Raw genomic sequence first — 19,973 nt, 5'->3', positions numbered from 1 at the left:
TCAAAGCATATATTTTCGCTCTATGGTATGAGCTGAAAATCAGACGTAATTACTCCGGCACACATATAGAACAGTCTGCAATATGTACATATGATAGCAATCTGAGCAGAAAACATAGCTGGTTTTGACAGTGTGGCTCTGTACATATGTTGTGTTAACGGAAATCTATACAAATCTGTTAAGGGTTATCTCTCCAGATAATGAACTCATGTGAGAACATGTGCCTTTCAACATTTACTTTTGTAGAAATTATATTAAAAGCGGTATGAAACCCAAAAGCAAACCTTTATTATATTTCAGTTTACAGTACCACTTATTATATGTGATGGCTGCATTTGTTTTCTCTTTTAGGCTTTCCTTCTTTTCTTTTCATTTGGTGATCCAGCCAAAAGTCTTTTGTTTTTTCAAAAGAATAAGCTCTCCAAAAGAACAAGCTGTCCAACAGAATGTTACTATTACAGAGATGAGACAAACCATTTACCACTGATGGGGGTGCTTACAATGATCAGCTTTTAATTATCTATGTTAACCCTTTATCCCAAAAGCAAAAAAACTATTTGCTGAGGTTTGGCTTCAATTTGTTAGTGTCTTTAAATCTGCTAGCCAATCTAATACTCAGCTCCCCCCCAGAATGGCAATGGTGCTGTCCAAATGTGCCCCCTGTGCTCCTTCATTAAGAGTGGGGCTACTCCAGTGGGGGCTAGTGCTCAATATTTTGGGGGTCGGCAAACAAACCTCCCCTCCACTCACATTAAAGCGGGAAGGTGGCCTCACCTTAGGAGATGAGGGGCGAGGGGTAGGGCAGGGCTGCTGCTCCTCACTCCAGCCAAGGGAAGAGCCGGGGCTTCTCTTCCCAGCCGAACAGGAAGTGGTTCCTGAGACCTGATTGGCCAGGAGTCCTAAGTCCTAAGCAGTGCTCTGCAGCCTGAGCCCACTCTTTTTTTAAGCCAATTAGAGCCTCAATAAAATATATAAATACAGCGCTCACAAACATAAATATATGTGAGAAAAAATTATATATAAAGTGAACCAACATAAAGTCCAAAAACTAATCACTGAAAGTGCTCCAATCCAATGTGAATAAAAACTTCAGGTGCATAACACCCCCTTGAGAGTCCCCACTCACCAGATCCACATGACCCCCAGCTTTTCAGTCTGGAGGGTCAATTCAGGCTTGGTATAGATGTCTTTATGATGGTACACGGAAAGCCAGGTCAGCAGATCCAGGGTTCCTCAATGAAGGGTTTAAGCCAAATAGACATGTACCAAGAAGTAAAGAAAGGGGGAACTAATAGTGAAGTACCACCAAAAACAATTTATTTGAACAAAAGATGGGTACTTACAAAACAAAGGGATTAACAAGCATCAAGCATGGAACAGATCGTATGAAACCATCGTTAGTAGCGTGTGTTCCAAACGTGCGTTCCAAACGACCGGAAATGGCGTCAGTGTTCCCGGAAACAGCATCAATGTTTCGCCCTCCCACAGGGCATCATCAAGTACCTAGTTTCCAGTAGGCTGAGCCAGCTTAAATAGAGGGCAGAGGAGTAAGCGCCCCTCCATATACCCAATCAACATAAGCACAATGGCCATATTGTTGGTTGGATAAAAGTGTCGCTCCTATGGATCAAAAAAGGTCTATAGGAGAGACAAAAATGCCATGTTTCTGGTTTGATCACATCAAACAATTTCCAAGGAAACCATAGACGTCAATTCCCGTTTACTATTGGAACTAATAGTAAATACATAAAAAATACATAAAAAATGAAATTAAATAAAATTACAATAAATAAAAATAAAAATAAAATTTGAAAAATATATAATAATAATAATGAAAACAATACAAATAATGTATATTACAAAATATTTACAATATAAAAAATTGTACAACAATTCATTGTTTTGAGTCAAACAATTCATTGTTTTGAGTCAATGGATCCACTGGGTCTCATTACGAGAAATGGCTCACTTCAGATTCCCACCTCTCCAATGTCCCTACACTCTGTCAATGCCACAGAAGGTAAGACCACTAGGGTCCCTTCCATGGAAAAGTCTAAAGTGGTTGGACAAACTATGGTGCTTATACCCCTTTCTGATCCTATTCACATGTTCTCCTAGTCTCTTAGTCTCACTCCCAGGGACCGATGTGAGTGTGCAATGTACAGGGATAGGGGCAATTGTAGACACTCACTCAGGTTGAACTGGATGGACTGGTGTCTTTATTCAACCTTACTAACTATGTAACTATGAATTGACACTTGGGAATGGTACTAAGCCATGGGGATGATGGCAACTTCCCAGAGAAATGTAACCATTTCTAGCCAATTCCTTGAAAATGGTTTTTGTGGACAGTTGATGATTATCTTTAAAAACTACTAGGTCTAGAAAATTGATGCTCTGATAGTCGGAAACTGCTGAGAAGGATATTCCATATCTGTTCTCACCAATTTCCGAAAAAATTGTATAATGTCATCAATGTAGCACTTATAGAGCTTGAGCTGGGGTATATTACGGCTAAAGATGGCATCCTTTTCCCAATGAAACATAAAGAGGTTGGCCACTGACGGGCATACTCAACAAATCTGACTACCTAACAGAACTTAACAGACTAGTTCATGATGCTGAGACTTATGACAAATTGGGGGCAACCCAGCCAATAGGTTCAAAGCTAAGCTGAAACGCCGGGTGAAAAGTGCTCAGGATGAAGGTATTGTCACTAAGAAGGAGTCATTTTAACAATTTTTGTTGAAAATTGGTGAGCACAGATATGGAAGTCATTGAGCCATCCAGAAGCCCCTGGGCTTCCCCGGTGGTCCTTGTACCAAAGCGGGATGGCAGGACTCGCTTCTGCATAGACTACCAGGTGGATGATCTGTTAGATCACATTGCTCTGGGAAAATTCCTGACAACCCTCAACCCATGCAAAGGGTACTAGCAAATTCCTCTGGATGCGGAATCTATTCCGAAATCAGCTTTCATTACCCCATTTGGTCTATTCCAGTCTAAAGTAATGCCATTTGGGATGAAGAATGCACCGGCAACTTTCCAGAGGATGGTAGACCAACTCCTCGATGGCCTCCGGGACTATGCTTGTTTAATCTGGAGGACTTTGTAATCTACAGTGATACCTGGGAGGACCATCTGGTTCACCTGGGTGTTGTGTTAGACCGCATCAAGGCTGCAGGACTAACCCTTAAGCCAGAGAAATGCAGCATAGGGATGTCCGAGGTACAGTACCTTGGACATCGAGTAGGCAGTGGACAACAATGACCTGAGCCTGCTAAGATTAAGGCCGTTGCCAAGTGGCCGACCCCCTGTACTAAAACCCAGGTCCTGGCATTCCTCGGCACAGCTGGGTACTATAGGAAGTTTGTCCCGCAATATAGTTCCATCGCTAAGCCCGACAGGTACTGTGGTCCCCCGAGTGTGAAGCTGCCTTCCATTAACAAAAGAATGCACTAACTCCAGCTCCTCTTCTAGCTGCCCCTGACCCAACCAAACGTTTTTGCGTCCACACAGATGCCTCTATATTCGGGCTGGGGGCAGTACTAAGCCAAGTAGGACCTGATGACATTAAGCACCTAGTGGCCTACATCAGTCGGAAGCTGCTACCCAGGGAAGTCAGTTATGCAGCCATGGAGAAGGAGTGTTTGGCGCTGGTGTTCCAACCTTATCTCTACGGATTATCTTTTTTGGTGCTCACTGACCACAACCCATTAATCTGGCTTAATCGGGTCTCCGGGGGCAATGGACGTTTGTTACGATGGAGCTTGGCCCTGCAGCCTTACAATTTTACCCTCCAGTATCGGCCAGGAAAGCAGAATGGGAACGTTGATGGACTTTCCCGGCAAACTGAACTATAAAGACTCTCCCGGACAGCCCCAAGCTGACCCGTGGTGGATCTAGTTGGGTCTGCCGGACTATGGGACGGGGGAGGCACTGTCGCGGACACTGGCTGCAAGGACCTTTTCCTGTCCACATTCACCCTGTTTTTTGGTATTGCTATATTAATCTTTTTTTTGTTACATTTTTGAGAGACTGTTTTCTTGAATGGATTTGGGGGAGGCACCCCTGCGCCTCTTATGGAAGGGCCGCCACTAAGTTACTCTAATGCCCTGTACACACGGTCAGAATTTCCGACGGAAAATGTGCGATCGGATCTTGTTGTCAAAAAATCTGATCATAGAGCAGGATGTAAAATTTTCTGACAACAAAATCCGATAGTTTCAATTCCGATCGTGTGTAGACAATTCCGACGGACAAAGTGCCACGCATGCTCAGAATAAATTAAGAGACCACAGCTATTAGCTACTGGCCCATTTATAGTCCTGACATACGTGTTGTACGTAACCTCAATCAGATTTTCCGACAACTTTGTCTGACCGTGTGTATGCAAGACAAGTTCAGATGTAAATCAGAAGGATTTAAATGTAAATTAGATTAAAATTTAATTAGATGTAGATGTAAATGAGATGAAAATCAGATGGAGGGGGCGTGGCTTGCCGGCTCGTGCGGATGGCTGACTGATTCCTCTGCTCCGCAGTAAACCAGCCACAGCGACAGTTTAACCAGCTCTAGAGAAGGGAGAAAACATTCCTAGAGCATCCGAAGGCTTCACACAGTAAGCGGTCATGCTTAAAAGAAGAAAGAGATCCTCTCTCCCTAAAAAATTGACGGATTATTTCCCCTCACCTGACGAGCTGGGCAGCCAAAATGGCGGCGGCGGCGGCCGTGATTCCTCAGCGCGGTCCTCCTCCTCACAACCATCTCGGAGTTCCCTGCTGGCCTCGGGACCCCAGCGTTTACACACCGCTCAGGGTGAGTATTCCCCACCTACCTCTCCTACAACTTCCAGCCCTGCTAAGTCCAGGCTCAGGACGGAGGAGCCATTACATCCTCCCTCAGCTCCCAGCTTGTCCTCCCTCCCCCCACCGCAACAGGCCTCTGTGCTGGAGACTTTCCCTGCCTCAGATCAACCTCTATCAGAAAACACTATGAAGAGCATGCTGCTCTCACTGAGGCAGACACTGTATTCTGATATTTCCTCAGCAGTCTCCTCACTATCTGTAGTAGTGAACCAACATGACACTGCTATCACCCATATAGAGAATAAATTGGGAGACATGCTTACTGCACATAATGATTTGGTTGACGGATTTGCAGACCATGAAGACGAGCTCCAATTAATCAACCTTAAAATCGCAGATTTGGAAGATCGTTCCAGAAGGAACAATATTAAATTCCGCAATGTCCCAGAATCGATCCAACAACCCGAGCTCATACAATTTATACAAGCATTGATGCAGGCTCTTTTACCTGACCTGACTACCCGTGATCTGGAAATCGACAGAGCACACAGAATCCCCAAGCCGTCGCACCTTCCTGCTTCTACTCCCAGGGATGTATTGGCGCGCATCCATTTTTTTTCTGTCAAAGACAGAATTCTAAACGCAGCCAAACGAGCAACGAATCTCCCTGACCCCTTCACCAACATTGCATTGTATGCGGATCTCTCAAAAGCAACGATGGATAATCGCAGACAACTAGTCACCATCACAAAAGCGCTTCGAAATCATAATATACCCTATAAATGGGGCTTCCCTTCTAAGCTTCTTATCACGCATCAAAACAAAACTCATGCAGTGCGTACCCTCCCTATGGGGCTTTCTCTCCTGAAGCAATGGCGTATCATCCCAGACGACTCGCTGACCCCTTCTGTCCAAATGCCGACTCTCATGGAAACCGGAGGGGATCCCTCTGATGGACATCCTGCGTAAACTTTACCCTTCTCTACAAAACCACTATGGCTGGCTAACTGCAGCATTCCTATCCAGCACTTGCTTGCCTGTTCAGAGATCCCTGTCCCACGTTGCGGACGTAAGATCTCTCTACCCCACTTTCTTTTTTGCAGTAATTTCTGCACATTGAGCTCAGACCCTTTTTTGTTACTGAGCTCTCATTTTTTAATCCCTATCCCTCGTCCATACCCAGCACCAGTTACTCTTCTCTCACTTCTTCTCCTAAATTGCATCAGGCATCTAGCACTATAACATACAGCGCACTCCTCCCATAGTCGGACTAGCAAAACAGCCCTACATATCTTACTACTATACTGTTTTTACGGACGTCCATACTTCTATCCAATCCTAAGAATGGCTTTCAAACTAGTCTCTATTAACGCTAGGGGCTTAAACTCCCCTCAAAAAAGATCTGCACTCATTAAAGAGGCTTCCAACCACAAAGCTGACATCCTCTTAGTACAAGAGACTCATTTTGCAGCTGCAAAATCTCCTACACTCAAGATAAAAAACTATGACCATATTATCTTAGCCTCAGGGCCGAAGAAAAGAAATGGTGTACTCACTGCTATACGAAACACTGTACAGTTTACGCTACATCAATCAATTGTCGATCCACAAGGCAGATTCCTAATTATCGTCTGCGACATTAACCAAACTACCTACACTCTGGTAAATGTATACGGTCCAAATACACATCAACTGCGTTTCCTTAACCGATTATACAAAAAAGTCACGCAAATTCGAAAAGGGAGGCTCCTCATGGGCGGAGACTTTAACATTATTGGAGATTCCTCTTTAGACACTACCTCTACGCCTAAAACCCAACGGTCCATACTGAATCCCTTTCTTCATGCAAATGACCTTTATGATCCTTGGAGGTGCCACCACAGCAATGAACGGGACTTCTCCTACTTCTCCTCATCCCAACTTTCTTATTCCAGAATTGACTTCTTTGTTGTTGATAGACTTACCTTGCAAGATGTAACGAAATCTGAGATTGGTAGTATCACGTGGTCGGACCACGCACCTGTCTCCCTCTATGTGGGAAACTGCAGACTTAACACTGCTCGGTTGTGGAGACTTGACTCTTCTCTCCTCTCGGATCCCAAGGTTATTCAACTTCTCACTGCTGAACACCAATTGTATTTCCAAACCAATGATCAACCGAACACTGATAAGTTTGTACTTTGGTCAGCTTATAAAGCTTACATGCGTGGCATTCTAATTAAGCTACATAGTAATGTTAAATACCAGAGGTCTCAGCAAGTTGACGAGGTCCTCCGCCAAATTGCTCTCCTGGAACATCAAAATAAACAGAAACCCTCCCAAAAATTGACTGCTGAGCTCCTAGAACAGAGGCAGAAACTCCGATCTCTTTTACTTTCCAAATTTGAGCACAACCTCAAATTGACCAAAGCCAAATACTATGCCTTAGGCAATAAAGCTGGTGCTCTACTAGCCAGACAGGTCAAAGCCCAACGCCTTAAAAATAAGATAAGTTCCCTCAGGCACCCTACCTCCGACACACTCTTGACAAATCCTCAGGATATAGCTAATGCCTTTAGCGACTATTACTCTTCGCTATACAACCTGTCTAAAGATGTAGATACCCGTCAACCAAATGACCAAATTATGCAAAATTTTCTATCCTCACTGGATCTTCCGACTATAAATAGCCATCAACTAGAGGAGCTCTCCCGTCCATTCTCCTTAGATGAAACCCTCAAGGCCATCAACTCTCTTCCGCTTCACAAATCTCCAGGTGAAGATGGATACACTAATGAATTCTATAAATCATTTGCCTCCATTATTGCTCCCCATCTTACGGACCTCTTCAACTTTGCTGCCACCTCTGGTTCTCTACCGGTAGATATGCTGCGTTCCACCATCACCACTATCCCCAAACCGGAAAAAGACCACACCTCCACAAAAAATTACAGACCTATCTCTCTCCTCAACACCTATATAAAAGTATTTGCTAAAATTATTGCTTCCAGACTTGTAGACTATCTTCCCGACCTTGTGCACCCTGATCAAGTTGGCTTTATGCCAGCTAGACAAGCCCCGGACGCCACTAGAAGGGTCCTTAACCTAATTCACCAGACCACCCAAACTCGAACGCCTTCTCTGCTGTTGTCGCTAGACGCAGAGAAGGCGTTCGACAGGGTGCATTGGGGGTTCCTCAGAGAAGTACTATCCAAATTTGGCATCACAGGATGGTTCCAAGCGGCCATACTCTCATTGTACTCAAATCCTTCAGCCAGAGTACTGACTAATGGTACTCTTTCTAATCCCTTTAAGATTTCTAATGGTACTCGCCAAGGATGCCCGCTCTCCCCTCTCATTTTTGCCCTGATTATGGAACCCCTTGCGGCAAGGATTAGAGAGGACAAGCGCATCTCAGGAATTATACATAACGGCACTGAACATAAAATCAGTCTCTTTGCTGATGATGTCATTTTAATGGTCACGAACCCAAATATCTCCATACCTGCAATTCAAGACATCATTAGCCAATTTAGTGCGGCCTCCTATTACAAACTTAATTCTTCAAAATCCTTAATCCTTCCACTTAATCTCTCACATAGACAACAATCTCTTTTAGAGAGTACTCTCCCCTACTCTTGGACTAAAAGCTCTCTCCCATATCTTGGAATAAATTTAGCCCCTACCCTGTCCCAACTTTATGACCTCAACTATCGGGCCTTCCAAAAACGGCTACCCCATTTGCTGACTCAGTTGCGCACAACGGGTCTCTCCAAACTAGGTCGTATAGCATCTTTTAAAATGTTAATTCTCCCTAAGCTACTTTATCTTTTTAGGACTGTAATCTCACCAATACCCCACTCCTTCTTCACCTCCATTCAAAAACAAATCTCCAGATTTGTATGGGACAATAAACCACCACGATGTGCCCAATATATTCTAACCAGACATCACAGAAAAGGAGGGACCGGCCTTCCTAATATTCAGAACTATTATTACGCCTCCATTCTAGACCAACTATACTATTGGTGGCATCCAACTCCTAATAAGGCCTGGTCTGTTTTAGAATCCTTGTCATTCCATCCTAACACCCTACGGGAATCTCTGCTCGCTACTTCGGCAGGCTTCCCTCTCCCTTCAACTCATAAATCCCCGGCCATAATGGCCTCTTTAACAGTCTGGAAGAAAGTCACCCAGAGGAAAATCTTAGATCAACCGAGTCACCTACTACAAATTCCATTTAGATCGATACTGTCACACTTACCTGGCGTAAATTTAAAAAATTGGTTGAAATGTAAAATATCTACTTTATCAGATCTATACCACACTAACCACAACCTGAAAACCTTCACTACTCTCCAAAACGAATTTGGCCTCCCCGACACTGAAACTTTCATATATATTAGGATCACACACCTTCTTCGCCATACCAACCTTTCTACAGTCTTGACTTTTCCTGAGAAATTCCACGATTTTTACACTAACTCGACATATCCGAAACGCGGTATTTCATTGATGTACTCTATTCTAAATGATAATCGGCCTTACTCGCACATACCATCTCTATCCAGATGGATGGACGAACTAAACACTCAGGTCACACCTGACATGTGGACACATGCCTTTAGATTCACTTACACAGCCTCCCGCTGCTCTAATCATTGGGAATCTTATCCAAAAACACTCCATAGATGGTATCTCACACCTTATCGTCTCTCTAAATTTTTCCCAGACCATCCTTCTACCTGTTGGAGATCATGTGGAAGTACCGGTACCATAGCGCACACCCTATGGTTCTGCAAATCTTTGAGTTCCTTCTGGAAACAAATTTTTGCCTTGATATCCAACCTGTCACAAATCCCTACACCCCCCGACCCTTCATTGGCTCTTTTGCACTTAAGTATTGACAAATTTCCAACGAATACACGAGTTGTGATCATACATCTACTTCTTGCAGCGAAACTGAACATAACTAAACTTTGGAAAACCTCTTCTTCTCCTTCTCTTATACACACAATAGCAGACTTAAACTTTCAATGTGAGATGGAAAGGATAGTAGCTCGAAAACAATTAAGTATGAAAAAGTTTTTTTCTGACTGGCGTATTTGGCTTTCGCACCCGAAATGTACGGTAACTACCTAATCTTAGTTCCTACTTGATATCCCTTATCAATAGTATTGTCCGACTGATGTACTTTCATCTGTAACCATTCCCTCCTGATGTATCCATTATATTCCTAACTGGTGCTCTCCTATCTATACTCTTCCCCCCTTCCCAACGACTGGAGATATTGCATATCTACTCTATTGTTCTAGTATCTGTACCCAATACTATTTTACCTAGTTTGCATATTAGACTAGCTATGTGTTACGTTACTCTGATATGTAGGATCTGTATCTGCTTCTCTAGTCAGAACCTCTGATAAGCTGTTATAATTGTTCATCTTGTTTCAAACACTGAAATTCAATAAAGAAATATTGAAACTAGAAAATCAGATGGATTTTGTTGTCGGAATGTCCGACCATGTGTACAGGATAAAAGGCTACATTCACACCCGAGCGTATAGTTTTCAGGCAGAAAGTCGCACATTTTTATTGCGATTCTGCTGTGATTTTTACCGCATTCTTTGGCACGTTTTTGCTGTGATTTTTCTGCAATTTTACCCCAAAAAATACCCAAATCTCCCTAACTGAGCTATAAATATTTTTGGTTTTGGCTTTAATACCACTTTAAGCTGAATTCCAGGTAAACAGCTAAATGCACAGATAAAATACAGACACCGCTGTTTTACCTTCGAAAGGATTTGTATTATTGTCCATCCAGCCCTGAGAGTTACAAACCTGACAGGATAGCATAGCCAGCCTAACCACCTCTCTTCCTATAGTTTCTACATAGCTCCCAACTGTCCCTGATTTCGAGGGACTGTCCCTGATTTGGAGAAATGTCCCTCTGTCCCGTTTTCCTCCTCATTTGTCCCTCATTTTGGTCTGATCTATATAAAAATTCACTTTTTATCTTTCAAAAAGTGTTTCCCACAGCTAAATCTTTCATCCAAATTCTAAATTGCTGCATTTGCAAATTTCAAAGGCCAATATAAAGGAATAGTAGTGGTGGTAAAAGCACTTGTGGATTTAATTAACCTTTTTTTTAAGGTTTATTATTTCCCCTTTAAGAGGCGTGACGGGGGCGTGTCCTGTGCCTACATACCTTTTCTATTAGGTGTCCCTCATTCTCATCTCAAAATGTTGGGAGGTATGGTTTCCATGATCATTGCACTGCTTTTGTAAATAAAGTTATGTCATTTGAACATATAAAGAGAGTAAAAAAGAAAGTTTACACAATATGTGCTCCAACCTATACATATAAATAACTTTTAGGCGGCGTACACACGCGGGGACTGTTTGCCGAAACTAAGTTCGTCAAACAGTCCGCTCAAACTTTTGAATGAACGAACACGCCCACACACGGCACTTTTTGAGCGGACAAATACGGCAAACTTTGTTCGTCGTACTAAGTCCGCGCAACTTTTGAAATGAGCGGACTCGCCCACACACGAGGCAACAGTCCGCTCATTTCGAGCGCGTGTCAAGGTAGGCGGGGCCCGCGACGGAGACGTCGCGGGCTCCGCCGCCTGGAATGGACTTAAAGGGGAACCCCAACGCCGAAAAAAATCGGCGTGGGGGTCCCCCCAAAGTCCACAACAGACCCTTGTCCGAGCACGCTACCCGGCCGGCCAGGAAAGGGGGGCGAGCGAGCGCGCCCCCCCTCCCGAGCCGTACCAGGCCGCGTGCCCTCAACATGGGGGGTGCCTTGGGGAAGGGGGGGCCGCGCGGCCCCCCCACCCCAAAGCACCTTGTCCCCATGTTGATGAGGACAAGGGCCTCTTCCCGACAACCCTGGCCGTTGGTTGTTGGGGTCTGCGGGCGGGGGGCTTATCGGAATCCGGGAGCCCCCTTTAATAAGGGGGCCCCCAGATACCGGCCCCCCACCCTATGTGAATGAGTATGGGGTACAATGTACCCCTACCCATTCACCTGTGAAATAAAGTACAAAAAAAAACACAACACAGGGAAAAAATATTTTATTGCACAGCTCCGGGGGTCTTCCGTCTTCGGGGGTCTTCTCGCCGGACTCCTCCGCTATCTTCTTGTAGCTCTTTTGCTAGCGGAGGAGTCCGGCTTTCTTCCTCCCCGCCGCCGGCCTCTTCTCCCGACTTCGGGGGTCTTGTCCCCCTCTTCGGTTCTTCTGTCGCCGCTGCCTTCCGTTCTTCGTCTTCGTCTTCGTCTTCTTCTTCTTCTTCTTCTTCTTCTTCTTCTTCTTCTCCTCCAGGAGATGTTGACACGTCGCTCTCTCCGGCCGGAATGCCAGAGCCGCCCTGCGCTGCCACTTATATAGTGACAATGGGGCGGTGTCACATGGTATATGTCACATGGGTTGGTCACATGGTGACCCCGCCCCCTTACGATGTCATAGTCCCCATGTGACATCAACCCATGTGACCAACCCATGTGACATATACCATGTGACACCGCCCCATTGTCACTATATGTTGACACACCATGTTGAGGGCACGCGGCCTGGTACGGCTCGGGAGGGGGGGCGCGCTCGCTCGCCCCCCTTTCCTGGCCGGCCGGGTAGCGTGCTCGGACAAGGGTCTGTTGTGGACTTTGGGGGGACCCCCACGCCGATTTTTTTCGGCGTTGGGGTTCCCCTTTAAGTCCATTCCAGGCGGCGGGGCCCGCGACGTCTCCCTCGCGGGCCCCGCCTACCTGGAGACGCGCTCGAAATGAGCAGACTTTCCTCCGAGCGGGAACAGTTTGCTCATTTCGAAAGTGGCCTACACACGGGCGGACTGTTCGCTCAAACAAAGTTTCACTGGACAGTTTTTCGGAATTTCCGAAAAACTTTGTTCGTCAAACTGTCCGCTGAAACTGTCCGCTGAAGCCCCACACACGGGCGGACTGTTCGCTCAACTTTGTCCGCTGAACAGTGTTTCAGCGGACAAAGTTGAGCGAACAGTCCGCCCGTGTGTACGCGGCCTTAGGCCGCGTACACACGCGGGGACTGTTCGCCCAACTTTGTCCGTCAAACAGTTTCGGCAAACAGTCCGCTCAAAATTAGCATGGACGGACATGGCCACACACGACGGACGAACAGTTTGCTGAAACCGTGCGCGATGACGTGAACGGCACGTACGACGGGACGAAAAATACGACGTCCTATACACTGCATTATAACTTTCGGCGTGAAAATCCTTTCTGAGCATGCGCGCAACTTTGTTTGACGAACAAGCCTACACACGCGGGGACTGTCCGCTGAAACAAGGTTTCAGCGGACAGTTTTTCGGAATTTCCGAAAAACCTTGTTCAGCGGACTGTTCGCTGAAACTGTCCGCTGAAAGCCCACACACGAGTGGACTGTCCGCTGAAACTTGGTTTCAGCGGACAGTTTCAGCGAACAGTCCCCGCGTGTGTACGCGGCCTTAGAGTTATTCTCAGAAGAAAGGAAGCTCAAAAACTCAAAAACCTGTAGGCTTGCATTGTCTAAAGCTGACCTTACATGTTAAAGCCTGATAGCAAAATTCTCTTTAGATTTTGATCTGATTGCATCTTGACTGACTAAATTGTTTTGGTAGTGCAGAAAATGAGGTAAAGTTGTTTTGACTTCAATCATCTAATCATGTGCAAGTAACAAACAAGCTAAAACTAAAGGAGTTGTAAAGGCAGAAGTTTTTTTTATGTTAACGCATTCTATGCATTAACCACTTTAAGACTGGGCCTCTTTTTTAGATGTGTTTTTTACAAGTTAACCACTTAAGGACCAGGCCTCTTTTTAAGATTTGGTGTTTACATGTTTAAAAACAGTTTTTTTTGCTAGAAAATTACTTAGAACCCCCAAACATTTTATATTGTTTTTTTTCTAACACTCTAGAGAATAAAATGGCGGTCATTGAAATACTTTTTTTCACACCGTATTTGCGCAGCGGTCTTACAAGCGCATTTTTTTGGGCAAAAATTCACTTTTTTGAATAAAAAAATAAGATAACAATAAAATTAGCCCAATTTTTTTTATATTGTGAAAGATAATGGGACGCCGAGTAAATTAATACCCAACATGTCATGCTTCAATATTGCGCCCGCTCATGGAATGGCGTCAAACTTTTAGCCTCAAAAATCTCCATAAGCGACATTTAAAAAATTCTACAGGTTGCATTTTTTGCGTTACAGAGGAGGTCTAGGGCTAGAATTATTGCTCTCGCTCTACCGATTGCAGTGATACCTCACATGTGTGGTTTGACCACCGTTTTCATATGCGGGCGCTACTCACGTATGCGCTCACTTCTGTGCGCAAGCTCGTCGTGACGGGGTGTTTTTAAAAACCTTTTTTTTTTCTTATTTATTTTAATTGATTTTATTTATTTTTACACTGTTTTTTAAAAAAAATGGATCACTTTTATTCCTATTACAAGGAATGTAAACATCCCTTGTAATAGAAAAAAGCATGACAGGTCCTCTTAAATATGAGATCTGGGGTCAAAAAGTCCTCAGATCTCATATTTGGACTAAAATGCAACAAAAAAATAAAAATAAAAAAGAAAGAAAAAATGACATTTAAAAAAAATATACCTTTAAGAGGTATGGGCGGAAGTGACGTTTTGACGTCGCTTCCGCCCTCCTATGGTATAGAGACAAGTGGGGGCCATCTTAGCCTCACTCGTCTCCATACCCAGCTAGTGAAAGGATCACCTCCGCCGCTACCGCGGTGATCTTGCGGCGAATCCGCCATGGAGACCATCGTTATCGTACAGCCGACTGGCGCCTGAAGAGATGGATATCTCGGTTGTGGCAGCAGCTGCTGCCGTTACCGAGATATCCCTCTTCAAAAATAGGACGTACATCGGCGTTCGCTGGTCGGTAAGTGGTTAAAGAAATTTTTTTTGCTAGAAAATTACTTGGTATTATCGTTGTTATGGCAGCTAGCTGCTTGCCATAACAACGATAATACCACCAAAAGAAAGCTCTATTTGTGGGAAAAAAAGGGCGCAAATTTAGTTTGGGAGCCACATTGCACGACCGCGCAATTGTCAGTTAAAGCGACGCAGTGCAAATTCCAAAAAGTGCTCTGGTCAGGAAGGGGGTAAATCCATCTGGGGCTGAACTGGATAAGCACAAGATGTATGTGTGAAACACATTTACATGACTGTATTCTGGTGTCCTTGGTGTCATCACAGTGATCTTAATAAAGTCATTTGGAACGTTTGGATGTGCAGCCATTCTTCTTTTTCTTTAAACTGATATACTTAAAAAAATAAAAAATAAAATAAAATTGAGACAAAACATAGATTTCCTTCAATACAATTTAATTCAACAACAATCTAAGCCCTTTATTGAATGATCAGAGTCTATACCAATACCAAATGGTGTTGGAAACCGTTACCAAACACGAGCTGCCAGCTTTCTGATTTGCTAACAGTGCCAAGTAGGAAGGATTTTATATTCTGCGGTCTACTGACTGCCAGCTACAACTGAGGAAAATGAATTTCATTTCTTGCAGTTACAAGTCAGAAAGACAGTTTTAGAGTACAGAGACAGCTGTCTGAAACACTTGCCATCAATATGGAGCATTGCAATTAAAAAGTTGTGCCTCGCTCCTTCCTGCAGGCCATAGATTCCCTTATTCCTGTTGTGCCTGTTCTGTCTTCACTTACCTTTACAGCAACCTTAGTGGAAAGTTACTGACAAGAAAAGACACAGCGCAAGGCACTGCTGCTACTGCTTCTGGCTTACTCTGGCCCAACAGATAACATTAGAATTATAAAACAGACATTCTTCTACTCTGATACCCCAACCATCAAAATCATACTTGTAGGAAAGTGTGAGGATATTAGCATAACTAGTGTCATCAAGTTGAAAAGAATGATAGCAGCAGTTGTAGTGGTCAATGGCGAAATAGGAGGATAAAATTTGTATGGTTTGATAGTGACAGGTGACGAAGAATAATTATAGTAATATTGTCCTCTAATTGTCCTCTGGCAATGCACAATAATGGCAGAGATTAAAGTAAGCAGTAATAATTAAAGGCTACGTTCACCCTTGGAACAGGTTACCTGTTCTGCCCCATACACACGGTCAGACATTCCGACCACAAAATCCGTCTTTTTTTTTTTCCCTAAGGATTTTGTCCAAAACTTGTGTTGCATACACACAAAGTTGTCGAAAATACGATCGTTCTGAATGATTTGATGTCAAACACGTACGTCGAGACTATAAACGGGCCAGTAGCCAATAGATTTCATCTCTTAGTTTATTCTGAGCATGCGTGGCACTTTGTCTGTCAGAGTTGTCTACACACGATCGGAATTTATGCGATCGGACCATGCCCAACAGCTTGTAGTTCTCAATGAACTGCAATGGTGCTGGTTATTGATTTTTCTTGCCATTCAGTAACTGCCTGCCTGTATCAGAGGTACAGGCAGACAGTGTACTGAAAATCTGCAGAATCAGGGCATTGTACCCACAATCTGATGATCGCAGATGCAATGCTTTACAGGCTCCAGTGTAAACAAAAATAATAAATGGACTTTTTTTTTTACCTGCAAAAAGTTGCATATTTATTATTATTATTAGTATTTTATAAAAAAGTTAACGTATCCTTTAAAGGATGATATTGGGTTTAGTCAATGCCATTAACCTACTGACCATGTGGCTTTCTGGTCACGTAGCTGGGCGGAAATGCACAAGCCGCAGCTGACTCACAGGTTTAGCCAAATAATGGGTCAGACCGAACCAAAGATCATTCTTGTTTATAATACACAAACAACCAATGGACAATAGTCACAATGCACCGGCAGCCAATAGGCAATTTTCACAAAACACAGAAGGTGTAGGAGAAATATTTGCAATACATGGGAAACAAACATGCAATCATTACAATACAGAGGCAACAAATGGTTACTGGTACAATATGCAGGAGACAAACAGCCAACATTAGAGAAAGCTGGCTGCTTAAAGTGATACTAAAGTTTTTTTCTATAAAAATAACAAACAAGTTATACTTACCTGCTCTGTTGCAGTGGATTTGCACAGAACAGCCTAGATCCTCCTCTTCTCAGGTCCCTCGTTGGGGCTCCTGGCCCCTACCTCCTGTTGAGTGTCCCCAGAAGCAAGCAGCTTGCTATGGGGGGGGGGGGGGCACCCGACCTGAGTATATGTGTATCTGTTCAGACATGGAGCTGTGGTTCGGGCCTTCTCCCTCTCTCTATCCTCATTGGTTAGCAGGGCTGGACTGGGACAGAAATTTGGCCCTGGACTTTATCCAGACCAGCCCACTTACATTTTGAGTGTCCCATCAGCACTCCCTTACATCAGAGTGTCCAATCCCCAGCCCCCTTACAACAGAGTGTCCCATCAGCACCCCTTACATGAGAGTGTCCCATTACCAGCCCCCTTACATCAGAGTGTCCCATCAGCACCCCCTTACGTCAGAGTGTCCCATGAGCAGCCCCCTTACATCAGAGTGTCCCATCAGCACCCCCTTACATCAGAGTGTCCCATCAGCACCCCCCTACATCAGAGTGGCCCATCACCAGCCCCCTTACATCAGAGAGGCCCACTGAGCCACCGGCCCACCAGGAAACTACCGGTAGTCCCGATGGCCAGTACATGCCTGTTGGTTAGCTGACTTTCATTGACAGCAATGGGAGCCAATGGCTCAGCCAATCAGGAGGAAGAGTCCTAGATGGCCGAGGCATTTGTGGACATTGCTGAATCGAGAGGGGGCTCAGGTAAGTATTTGGGGGGCTGAGGGGGGCTGCTGCACACCGAAGGTTATTTATCATAATGCATAAAATGCATCAAGATAAAAACCCTTCTGCCTTTACAACCACTTTAATCAGTTCTAGGAGGGGCAGCAGTGTGAGCTGAACTGCTAAGAGAATGACTGATGTCAATAATTCGGGTGGGAATTTATGAATTTAAGGATGAATCACCCCATCGTGCCTCCAGCCACAGATGCCAGTAGGAGCTTGTACACAGTTGTGGTGCTACAATTAGTAGCATGTGTTGTGTTTGGCTGGCAGTATCACACTAAACATAAGAGAATAGCTTTGCATCATGGCCCAGCTTGGGTGCTTCAATCAAGCAACTTCCTCCAGTCTGGACCCAGGAACCAGGTATTATGGCTGGGCACCCAAGGATGAGACGACACTAGCTTAGTGCACACTGGAACTCTTTATTGCCTGTCAGTGCCCATCACAGCCACCTGTCAGTGCCCATCAGTGCAGCCAGTCAGTGCCCATCAGTGCCACCTATCAGTGCCACCTATCAGTGCCCATCAGTGCTGCCTATCAGTTCCCATCAGTGCTGCCTATTGGTGCCTATCGGTGCTGCATATCAGTGCCGCCTATTGGTGCCCATCAGTACTGTATATCAGTGCTGCATAACAGTGCCCATCAATTCTATATATCAATGCATCCTAATCAGTGCCCATCAGTGCCACTTTATCAATGCCTACTCATCAGTGCCCATCAGTGCCGCCTTATCAGTGCCCATCAGTGTCGCCTCATCAGTGCCTGTCAGTGAAGGAGAAAACAAAATTTTATAACCGAAACAAAGAAAAACTTTTTTTCAAAAATATTGTTCTTTTCTTGTTTGTTTAGCAAAAAATAAAAACCGTAAAGGTTATCAAATACTACCAAAAGATATCTCTATTTGTGGAAACAAAATTATAAAAAATTTAGCTTGGGTACAGTGTTGCATGACCGCTCAATTGTCATTTAAAGTGCGACAGAGCTAAAAGCTGAAAATTGTCCTAGGTGGGAAGGGACGAAAGTGAATGGTATTGAAGTGGTTAAACAACTAGTCACTTAAACAAGCATAGGTGCCCAGACCGTTTGACACCAAGCTCCCAAACCTGGATACACAAAGTACATTGCACATGATCATAAGTGGACACAATAATAATCACATCTCCAAGAGATGAGCAGGCAGACAGAAACAATAGGTTACTCAATTAACAATGGGAACTCACACCTAGGAGGCACACAATGGGACAATGACACACATAACACCTTAAACATTATAGCAGGAGACCCCAGAATCAAGATGTTTTTCTGAATATATTAACATCTACTCTGAGTTTCACAGTCTAAGGGCCCCAAATCTGTGTGTTTCGTCCCATATTTTTATAAATTTACCTGGGTTGCCTCTATGTTGATGTACCATATGTTCTTTTGTACAACGTTGTTTGCTGCTTTAACCCACAGGGAGTGAGTTGGGGGTGGTCTTGGATATCCATCTCTGTGCAATAAGTTTTCGTGTGATAAACAACAGGAAAATAATCTCCGTGCAAGCCTACGGTGGAAAAAACTCTCTATCCAGTCACTCCAAAACACATACCTTGGAATCCCTCTGGATACTAATCCTAAATACCTTATTAATCATATCCAAACCAGGGTCCAATACCTGACCAATTTAGGGCACCTCCACATCATATGTATTAATGTAACCTCTTCATGTTCACATTGTGAATGATCTCTACTGTGCCAAATAAAAGGTTTTTTGGGAAGTTCGATATGAGCGACGAATAATAAACATTTGGGTATGTTTCCGTGACTCAGACAGGGACACATCCTATGTTATCAAGAACATCAGTCTATTCCTCATCATTTATATGACCAATATCCATTCTCCACTGCATTCTACATCACAACGACATTGCTTTTGAGGTTTTCTGCAACAATGCCCTATAAACCGATGTTATTTGACCTCTCTTAGAAATCACAGTTATAATCTGATTAAGAATTATAGGTATGGTATAGATCTATTGTGTCAATTTAGACTGTGTTTGAATTGCATGTCTATGCTGCAAGTATTGAAAGAACATTTAGTAGGTAGGCCAAATCCCTCTTGTAAAGTACGAAAATACTTCAAAATCCGGCCATGATATAATTGTGGAAAAATACTCAAGGCACTGTATCAGCCATTTATCAAATCCCAGTAATTAAAAAATTCTGGAATATTTGAGAATAATTAGTATACCCCTTATAATCACACTAAGATTTGATCTATTTATCTATTTATCATATCTAACATAGTGTATTGGTCATCCATGGTTTATTTAGTTTTTAGTTAATCCAGTTTTTAGCAACCCAATGATGAACTATAAACCAAGATTTCCATTTAAAAT

The sequence above is a fragment of the Lithobates pipiens genome, unplaced genomic scaffold (assembly GCF_037356315.1).
Source record: "Lithobates pipiens isolate NorthernLeopardFrog02 unplaced genomic scaffold, aLitPip1_a1.2 Scaffold_10, whole genome shotgun sequence".
Lineage (NCBI taxonomy): Eukaryota > Metazoa > Chordata > Amphibia > Anura > Ranidae > Lithobates > Lithobates pipiens.
The sequence above is the reverse complement of the archived record's forward strand: the minus strand, read 5'-3'. Positions refer to the sequence as shown.